The sequence below is a fragment of the Tiliqua scincoides genome, chromosome 2, assembly GCF_035046505.1.
Source record: "Tiliqua scincoides isolate rTilSci1 chromosome 2, rTilSci1.hap2, whole genome shotgun sequence".
Lineage (NCBI taxonomy): Eukaryota > Metazoa > Chordata > Lepidosauria > Squamata > Scincidae > Tiliqua > Tiliqua scincoides.
In genome coordinates this window covers 145421205-145430488 of record NC_089822.1, presented here as the reverse complement: position 1 = coordinate 145430488, position 9284 = coordinate 145421205, and the positions used below count along the sequence as shown (strand labels likewise).

At 45.7% G+C, this 9284-nt stretch overlaps 2 pseudogenes; both read right to left on the bottom strand.

Moving 5' to 3' along the window:
- Positions 1-2120: 2120 nt before the first annotated feature.
- Positions 2121-2239, bottom strand: LOC136642418 (5S ribosomal RNA; annotated as a pseudogene).
- Positions 2240-2289: 50 nt separating this feature from the next.
- Positions 2290-2407, bottom strand: LOC136642805 (5S ribosomal RNA; annotated as a pseudogene).
- Between the last annotated feature and the right edge of the window lie 6877 nt (positions 2408-9284).

The following is a 9284-nucleotide window of genomic DNA, read 5'->3' as shown; positions in this document are numbered from 1 at the left end:
AGTAATAAGAAACCTTGGAAAGGTCATGAAAAGGCACCATATGTTTCTCGGCTTTTTTCCTGCTATGCACGGCTATGTCCAGGGCTCTCAGTTGAAGTCTGCAGCAACACGAAAGGGATATTTTTCCTCCAGCATTCAAAGTCTGAGCAAACTAATCTGAAGGAGTCAGTAAGAAATGGGAGCCCAAGACTTGCATTTCAACCAATACATATAAAAGGAAATCTGTACAATTTCATCCTCACTCTGTCTGTGTGAAAGGACTGGTGCCAAACACAGTAGCCGTTGCCCTGTCCTGACCAGGAATGTGAGCCCAAGGGCAGGGCCTCTGAAGGAATTTATCAGAAGGTATAAAGTATCTTTTGGGCCCCGTCCCAAAGAGGGAGGAGGTGAAACAGAATGGTGGGTGGCAATGGTGGTGGGCAAAATGGGGGCAAAATAGGCAGGGGAAAAGTGGCAACAGCCGGAATAGTCTTTGGAGCCCAGGTCTCTCAGTCTTCCCAATGCAGAGCTCAGGTCTACCTGCCTGCCTGTCGTTGGCAGCTAAATACAGTAATACAGAAAACCGAACACACTCCTAAGTATCTCTAAAATCTTTTAAATATAGGAAATCATTGCAGAAAATTAGCATCGTATTTGGGCTCACACTAGAATGGAGAGTGTCCTGTGTACACCAAAACTGACTTCTGCAGCAGCTGCAGTCCCACAGCTGTGTCCCTGAGCTCCTATACACTCCTTCACGGTAAGCAGATTCACAAGCCAAAGAGCTACTGTAGCAGGTCAGTTTCCTCCCAGCTGTAACACTGTTTGTTAAGGAAGGTATGCATTCCTGGGCCTGGCATGTATGACTTGTGACAGTAGTCACTGCCATGTGCCCACAGCAATGCCCCCAGCATTCCATGTGGGCAGTGAGTCTGGGTGAGATAGGAAAATGTAAGATCCCAGGAAATTTCTGGGCCCCTTCATTTGACTCCTGGGCCCCCTTCCTGACTCTGGGTCCAGGTACAAATGACCCTCTTTACCTCCCTCTCCTAGGCCCTGCCCAAGGGAATGTCTGAGGTTGGAGGTAGGGTCAAGCTGGAACTGCAGAGCTTAGGTCAGCTTCATGCAAACAAGGTGTTCCAAGTGGTGATAGCTCAACTGAGTTCTTAAGGACCTCCCTGGCCCAACTCCCCTTCCCAAGCTCAACCCTTTCCGTGAGTAGTAACGCTACTATGGATCAAATGAGGCATGTGCCTAATCATATAACATGATCCTATGGTGGAGGGGGCGCTACTTTTGTTTATAAATAGCAAGGGGGCACAAATTATGGCAAAACTGTAGTTGGGCAGGGGGGTTTTAGCACTTTTCCCCACCCAGTTTTGATCTACAAACCCCAGGCACTATTTTAGTTGGAAAAAATTCTCATGGAAAGCAAATGAGATTTAAAAAAAAACAAACACCAAAAATGTCCAAATGGCATTAAAAAAAACCTTTTCAGAATGTGTGTGTAATATGCACGCACAGGGGAAAATCTGTTCCATGTTGAGGATCAAGTACAGTGGCTAAAGGCACCACTCAATTGTTTGGCATATAAGAAAGAGGAAGGTTGCAAAACTGCAAAACTAAATATTTGTTTATAGTGAGGATAAGATTACAACAGGGCATGGGGAATCAAAATTAAAAGCAATGCAATGCATTCACTCACAGCCCAATCCTGCCTAAATCCCTGCATGGTGATGCACCTGCACTGGCATGGCCACTGCTATACTCTACAGGGGCATTTCACTTGCTGGAGGTCTCCTTGGGGTAAAGCGACATTTTTCCCCTTGCCCTCAAGTAAGTCCCTGCATGAGGAAACTCAAACCAGCACCATTTCAATCGCTGACACACTGCTCTGTGAAGAAAGATCAGGATCAGGAAAGGAGGTCAGGATTCAGTGTGCACCAACATCACCGAACCAGCCCCATCCTGGGCCCAATCTGCCCCATCCCATCATCATAGTGGGGGGAGGATTTGGCCAGCTCAGAGGAGACAGCAGTGGCACCGATAAACAATGAAACAAGAAAAGAAAAGGGGGAGGCAAATTCAAATGTGGTTTCAGTCATGGTTGGCAACCTTCAGTCTCGAAAGACTATGGTATAAGCCTACAGCACCCGGTATTCCCAGGCGGTCTCCCATCCAAGTACTAACCAGGCCTGACCCTGCTTAGCTTCCAAGATCAGATGAAATTGGGCATGTGCAGGGTAACAGTACAATGCATAGAAGTCCACAAATGGTTGGCAACCTTCAGTCTGGAAAGACTATGGTATAAGCCTACAGCACCCAGTATTCCCAAGCGGTCTCCCATCCATGTACTAACCAGGCCTGACCCTGCTTAGCTTCCAAGATCAGACGAGATTGGGCATGTGCAGGGTAACATATTTCAGGCATGCCACTCCTGTGTTTGCGTGTGCTGCCTGACACTGGGGCTGCTAACACATGGGGAGTGGAGTTCTGGTGCGTGCATATTGGCAATGAAATTTGGAGATAGCAGGTCAAGGACAGCTTGGGCTGTCCTTGGTGTGCAGTTATTATGTGCGCAGGTGATGCATTATGATGATGTGATTAGAGCATTTTGCATCATCACCCAAAGCCACTGTGACTGGCAAATTTTTTAGTTTGAATAGAAGCACTGACAGACCTGCATACTCTGGTCCGACATCTACTGTTGGTCAGCATGGAGAGGAGGTAAATGTCAGTCAGTCGGGACTGGTGATAACAGTATATAACGGTATAGAATGCAGTTGTTCAGATCTGACGCCGCATAGACGTCTGAGCAATGAAAGAAGGTGGCTGGAGGAGGGAAGAAGCTACATCCATTCACAAGCCGAGATCAAAAGCTGAAGTGATGCATAACCTTATTCTTCATTTAAGCCAATGCATAGCTTTTCATGGCAGCAGGAAGGAAGGAAGATGCAACTTTCTCAGCTTATTTCCAGCTCTTCCAGGTCAAGAGGTGATGGGGGAAAAAACAAGGTGACATGTATCTAAAAATATGCCTCTCTTTAGTGGAAAAGGGGAGGGGGGCATTTATCAACACAAGCAGAGATGGAAGAAGACAAAAATAAAACCAGAATGTCCGTAGTGGGTCAAAACTGCAGCACCTCGAACAGGTGTTGGTCGTTGCAGCAGCTATTCCATAATAGGAAATGAGATCTGGAAGCAGGTGCTTTCAAATGGACAAATGTAGCTGTGGGGCCAGCTACAATGACAGAGTCACGGTGAAGAAGATGGGATGGCTTATGCTGAACTGAATTTTGGCGGCCCTTTCCCTCCTAGACTCATAAGCTATGCCATCTTGTCTTTTAGATCAATTCTATTCCAAGGCTGCTACAGAGCAATGCATCCACACTTATACAGACTTCCTCCCACCTATCTTTTTTTTGCCCTCCCCTTTGAAACTTAACTTGCACTGGATCTTCATGCTGGAACTTCAAAGGCACCCATGTAAAAATTTGCCATCTGAAATTTGCTGGGATGCCAATAGTTTTTAATTTAATTTGCCAATAGAATTTCTGACTAAAGGAAAAAAAAATGTATAAAGCACAAATTCTGTATTTTATGCTGGGGACAATTTTCAAGAAGTCATATGCAGAGATCAAGGCTAGGTACCTTTTTCACACTGAAAATTTTCAGATGCAGGCTGGCCTGGTATCCATGGATCCAATATCCCCAGTTTCAGTTATCTGAAAATGTTGGGGATACTGGGGACCCACTCCAAACATGTTCAGAAAGGTTTTTAAAAAGCTCCCAGTAACTTGCCCAATTGTTGCATAGCACTTTTGTAGCATTTGCAGGGTTCCAGGCAGACTCTTCAGCTTCTTCCAGCCTCTTCTGGATCACACAGAGGCCCTTATCTCTGCCCAGCTTTGCCCCAGAATGCATTGCAATACATAGTCACTCATGTGTAATAGTAAAAAATATGACATACCATCAAGACAGTACATTGAATACAGTGAAAAAATAGTGGCGTGCGCGCGTGCATGCGCAAATAAATAAATAAGAGCACAATCCCGATGAGGTCTTTGACCAGCACAAGTCCCTTGCACTGGCCCAGGAGTGTCGCTGACATGCCATAAAGCACATTTGTGCCTCCTTGTGAACAGGCTAGGCCAGTGCAAGGACGTACGCTGCCATCCCCATACCAGATTCAAACAGGGAAGGGGTAAATTTGCATTGACCCAGGCAGGCCAACGCAAGGGGTTAGAGAGCGTGGTGGGAGGGTTGAACAGAGGCAAGAAAGGGTATTTGGGGGCAGGGGGTGGGCGGACCAGGAGGTGGATTTGACCCAGGAGAATTTCAGATTAGGGATGTTCAACCTGTACTTGCATTTTTTCCCCAGCAGAACTAATATAAGGAAAACAGAATGGGAGCAAAAGACTGAACATCCTCTCCCTAAGCACTGCTACTATGATCAGAACTGGCAGCTGCTTTCAAGTTACACGTGCACACACAGAGGCAGGTCTGATCACAGAGTTTCACTGAGTCTGCTTTGATCCTGAGGCATATCTCCTTCCTGCATCTCTTTTGACCCTGCAACAGTTAGCAAAAGAGGCTGAAGCTCAGACGTCTTTTCAGACATTAGGCTGTTCAAACCTTAGCTTCTCCTTTTCACAGAAGTCCATCGTTCTCTCTAATATACAGTTTTTTCAACAGCCTGAAAGGACAAATAAGTCAAGCCAATGAGTTAAAAGTGGTGTCTTATCTTCAGGAGAATAAATGTTCCAAGGGTGCACTCCAATCCTCCTCTTTAAATATCTGTTTTTCCTACATATAATTTATTATAAGGACATTTTATGAGACAGATCATGAAAGTTGTACAACATGTAGGAAAATTCTTACAGGCTGTACTTTCAATTTTCAACTGGATTTACAAACTCAATGATTTTATGGGTATATTTACAGAATTACAGTTTCCACATGGAAAATGTTCTACAAGACTCAAATCGTATTAGCATCCGTAGTTTTGCTTCCTCAACCGTGTCACTTCTTATGAACCAATGCCAATGTGTTAAGTGCACCTGAACTTTATTGTTTCTGTGAATGGCCAGGAATGTCTTGCAAGGCACCCAGACTAGAAAAAATGACCAGACTTTGACTGGGAGGTAGCTGAAGACCTCCCGGAAGCTTCTGTTCAGCATCTTTTGCAGGGCAGACATTTAAGTCAAATACCCCATGGCATTTGCTAAGTCTGGAACTAGATCAGAATCTAACATTTCTCAGAATGAGTTTCCTAAAGGCACATCATATCCCATTAAGTTGGTCAGCCAATCCTTAATGGGAAATGGAGGGAAACCTTCACATGGTGACAAAGTGGAAGTTCCATAGGAGAACCTGAGTGTCACCTGCCTTTGTCATGGAGGTCATGTATTTTAGGCCCAAAGTCCTGGGAAGTCATTTAATGCATGTTAGTTAAATGGGGTACAAGCAATGCATGGTATTTTCTATGGCTATTTTATTAACAGTATTTATATACTATTTGTTCGCATTTTTAAATGACCTTAAGTCCCATGATTCTGACTCCCTTAGCTACCTCCATTCACTCTACCAGATTTCTCTGGGGGAAAAAATATTTTAAAAGTAGAATGGAATTTTGTATCAACGTAATCCTATTTGGGCCTAGAGCTGTCCCAATGAGCATTCCAGCAGTGCTAGACACTTTCTGGCCCCAGTGAGAAGGTGCAGGGCAGCGGACTCCAAACTGCTGGCCAAATCAGGCAACTGCAAGAACCCTTCCCCGTTCTGTGCAGAACTTACTATTCCATGCTGCTGCTGCTGATCTTCCCCTCTGATCATCACAGAAGGTAGTTCCAGTCAGCCACTTCCACCCAGAAATATAGGTGCAGAGCCTGCTGGGGCAACATGCAGCAGAAGCGGCTGTCCAGCATGACTTTCTGCGACAATACCAGGCAAATCTCTAACAAAAACCCTTGACTTCCGACGGGCGGACTTCCCTCAAATGAGGAGGCTGGTTAGAAGGAAGTTGAAAGGGAGGGTAAAAAGAGTCCAGTCTCTCCAGAGTGCATGGAGGCTGCTTAAAACAACAGTAATAGAGGCCCAGCAGAGGTGTATACCGCAAAGAAAGAAGGGTTCCACTAAATCCAGGAGAGTGCCCGCATGGCTAACCAGCCAAGTTAGAGAGGCTGTGAAGGGCAAGGAAGCTTCCTTCCGTAAATGGAAGTCTTGCCCTAATGAAGAGAATAAAAAGGAACATAAACTGTGGCAAAAGAAATGTAAGAAGGTGATAGGGGAGGCCAAGCGAGACTATGAGGAACGCATGGCCAGCAACATTAAGGGGAATAATAAAAGCTTCTTCAAATATGTTAGAAGCAGGAAACTCACCAGAGAAGCGGTTGGCCCTCTGGATGGTGAGGGAGGGAAAGGGGAGATAAAAGGAGACTTAGAGATGGCAGAGAAATTAAATGAGTTCTTTGCATCTGTCTTCACGGCAGAAGACCTCAGGCAGATACCGCTGCCCGAACGGCCCCTCCTAACCGAGGAGTTAAGTCAGATAGAGGTTAAAAGAGAAGATGTTTCAGACCTCATTGATAAATTAAAGATCAATAAGTCACCGGGCCCTGATGGCATACACCCAAGGGTTATTAAGGAATTGAAGAATGAAGTTGCAGATCTCTTGACTAAGGTATGCAACTTGTCCCTCAAAACAGCCACAATACCAGAAGATTGGAGGATAGCAAATGTCACGCCTATTTTTAAAAAGGGAAAGAGGGGGGACCCGGGAAACTATAGGCCGGTCAGCCTAACATCCATACCGGGTAAGATGGTGGAATGCCTCATCAAAGATAGGATCTCAAAACACATAGACGAACAGGCCTTGCTGAGGGAGAGTCAGCATGGCTTCTGTAAGGGTAAGTCTTGCCTCACAAACCTTATAGAATTCTTTGAAAAGGTCAACAGGCATGTGGATGCGGGAGAACCCGTGGACATTATATATCTGGACTTTCAGAAGGCGTTTGACACGGTCCCTCACCAAAGACTACTGAAAAAACTCCACAGTCAGGGAATTAGAGGACAGGTCCTCTTGTGGATTGAGAACTGGTCGGAGGCCAGGAAGCAGAGAGTGGGTATCAATGGGCAATTTTCACAATGGAGAGAGGTGAAAAGCGGTGTGCCCCAAGGATCTGTCCTGGGACCGGTGCTTTTCAACCTCTTCATAAATGACCTGGAGACAGGGTTGAGCAGTGAAGTGGCTAAGTTTGCAGACGACACCAAACTTTTCCGAGTGGTAAAGACCAGAAGTGATTGTGAGGAGCTCCAGAAGGATCTCTCCAGACTGGCAGAATGGGCAGCAAAATGGCAGATGCGCTTCAATGTCAGTAAGTGTAAAGTCATGCACATTGGGGCAAAAAATCAAAACTTTAGATATAGGCTGATGGGTTCTGAGCTGTCTGTGACAGATCAGGAGAGAGATCTTGGGGTGGTGGTGGACAGGTCGATGAAAGTGTCGACCCAATGTGCGGCGGCAGTGAAGAAGGCCAATTCTATGCTTGGGATCATTAGGAAGGGTATTGAGAACAAAACGGCTAATATTATAATGCCGTTGTACAAATCGATGGTAAGGCCACACCTGGAGTATTGTGTTCAGTTCTGGTCGCCGCATCTCAAAAAAGACATAGTGGAAATGGAAAAGGTGCAAAAGAGAGCGACTAAGATGATTACGGGGCTGGGGCATCTTCCTTATGAGGAAAGGCTACGGCGTTTGGGCCTCTTCAGCCTAGAAAAGAGACGCTTGAGGGGGGACATGATTGAGACATACAAAATTATGCAGGGGATGGACAGAGTGGATAGGGAGATGCTCTTTACACTCTCACATAATACCAGAACCAGGGGACATCCACTAAAATTGAGTGTTGGGCGGGTTAGGACAGACAAAAGAAAATATTTCTTTACTCAGCGCGTGGTCAGTCTGTGGAACTCCTTGCCACAGGATGTGGTGCTGGCGTCTAACCTAGACGCCTTTAAAAGGGGATTGGACGCGTTTCTGGAGGAAAAATCCATTATGGGGTACAAGCCATGATGTGTATGCGCAACCTCCTGATTTTAGGAATGGGTTAAGTCAGAATGCCAGATGTAGGGGAGAGCACCAGGACGAGGTCTCTTGTTATCTGGTGTGCTCCCTGGGGCATTTGGTGGGCCGCTGTGAGATACAGGAAGCTGGACTAGATGGGCCTATGGCCTGATCCAGTGGGGCTGTTCTTATGTTCTTATGTTCTTATGTTCTTAATCAGAGGGAAAAATAAGCGGCAACATGAAACAGTAAGAGCTGGGCACAGTGGGGAAGGGTTCTTGCAGGCACGGGATCTGGCCTGCGGGCCAGGGTTTGGTGCCTGCTGCTGTGGGGGGGAGGGTGAAGGGAACAGGGCAGCAATGGGGGCAGGCAGGAGGATGGCTCAGGACCGGGAAGGGTCAGTTTTGGCAGCAGCAATATATACCAAAATCTAACCCCCTTCCCAGCCTTGATCCACCTTCCTGGATCCGTGCAGAATATCGCTGGTGCAGGTCTGAGTGGACCTGGTTCGCCGGCATGGGCTTGCCCCAAGGCAAGGAAACAAATGTTCTCTTACTCCAAGGAGGCTTCCAGAAGCTGAACCCCCCCCCCCCCCCAAAATGCAGCGGGTGCTATATTAGTGCCGCTGCATCACCACGTGGAGAGTTAGGATGGATTGTATTAAATCCATCATACAATTGTATTAAAAATTGAATTAATGACAATTGTATTAATAATTGTGGGTTTTGTACATTGATTCATTCAAATTAACAGATGTCCCCTTCTAACTGGGCATGAGACATTTTTCAAGTGGTGTTCCTCTTATATTTAGCAGGGGAAGAGTAACTGTCCTTCTTCACCCCAGCTCAGTGTCTTTTCTAGTGGCTGTTGGATGGTGTTCTCCTGCATCTTTTTAGATTGTAAGCCCTTTTGGGACAGGGACCCATTTAGTTATTTGACTTTGTCTGTAAACCCCTTTGTGAACTTTTTGTTGAAAAGCAGTATAATAATAATAATAATAATAATAATAATAATAATAATAATAATAATAATAATAATAATAATAATAATGTAGACTTTGCATGATCTCAGCAGGTCCAAATCCTAACCCACTTTCCAGCACTGGCATAGCTTTGCTAATGGGACGTGTGCTGCATACTGCAGTTGGGTGGCATCCATGGAGGCCTCCTCAAATTAAAAGAATGTTTGTTCCCTTACCTCGGAGCTGCAATGTCCTTATATCAGTGCTGAAAAGTTG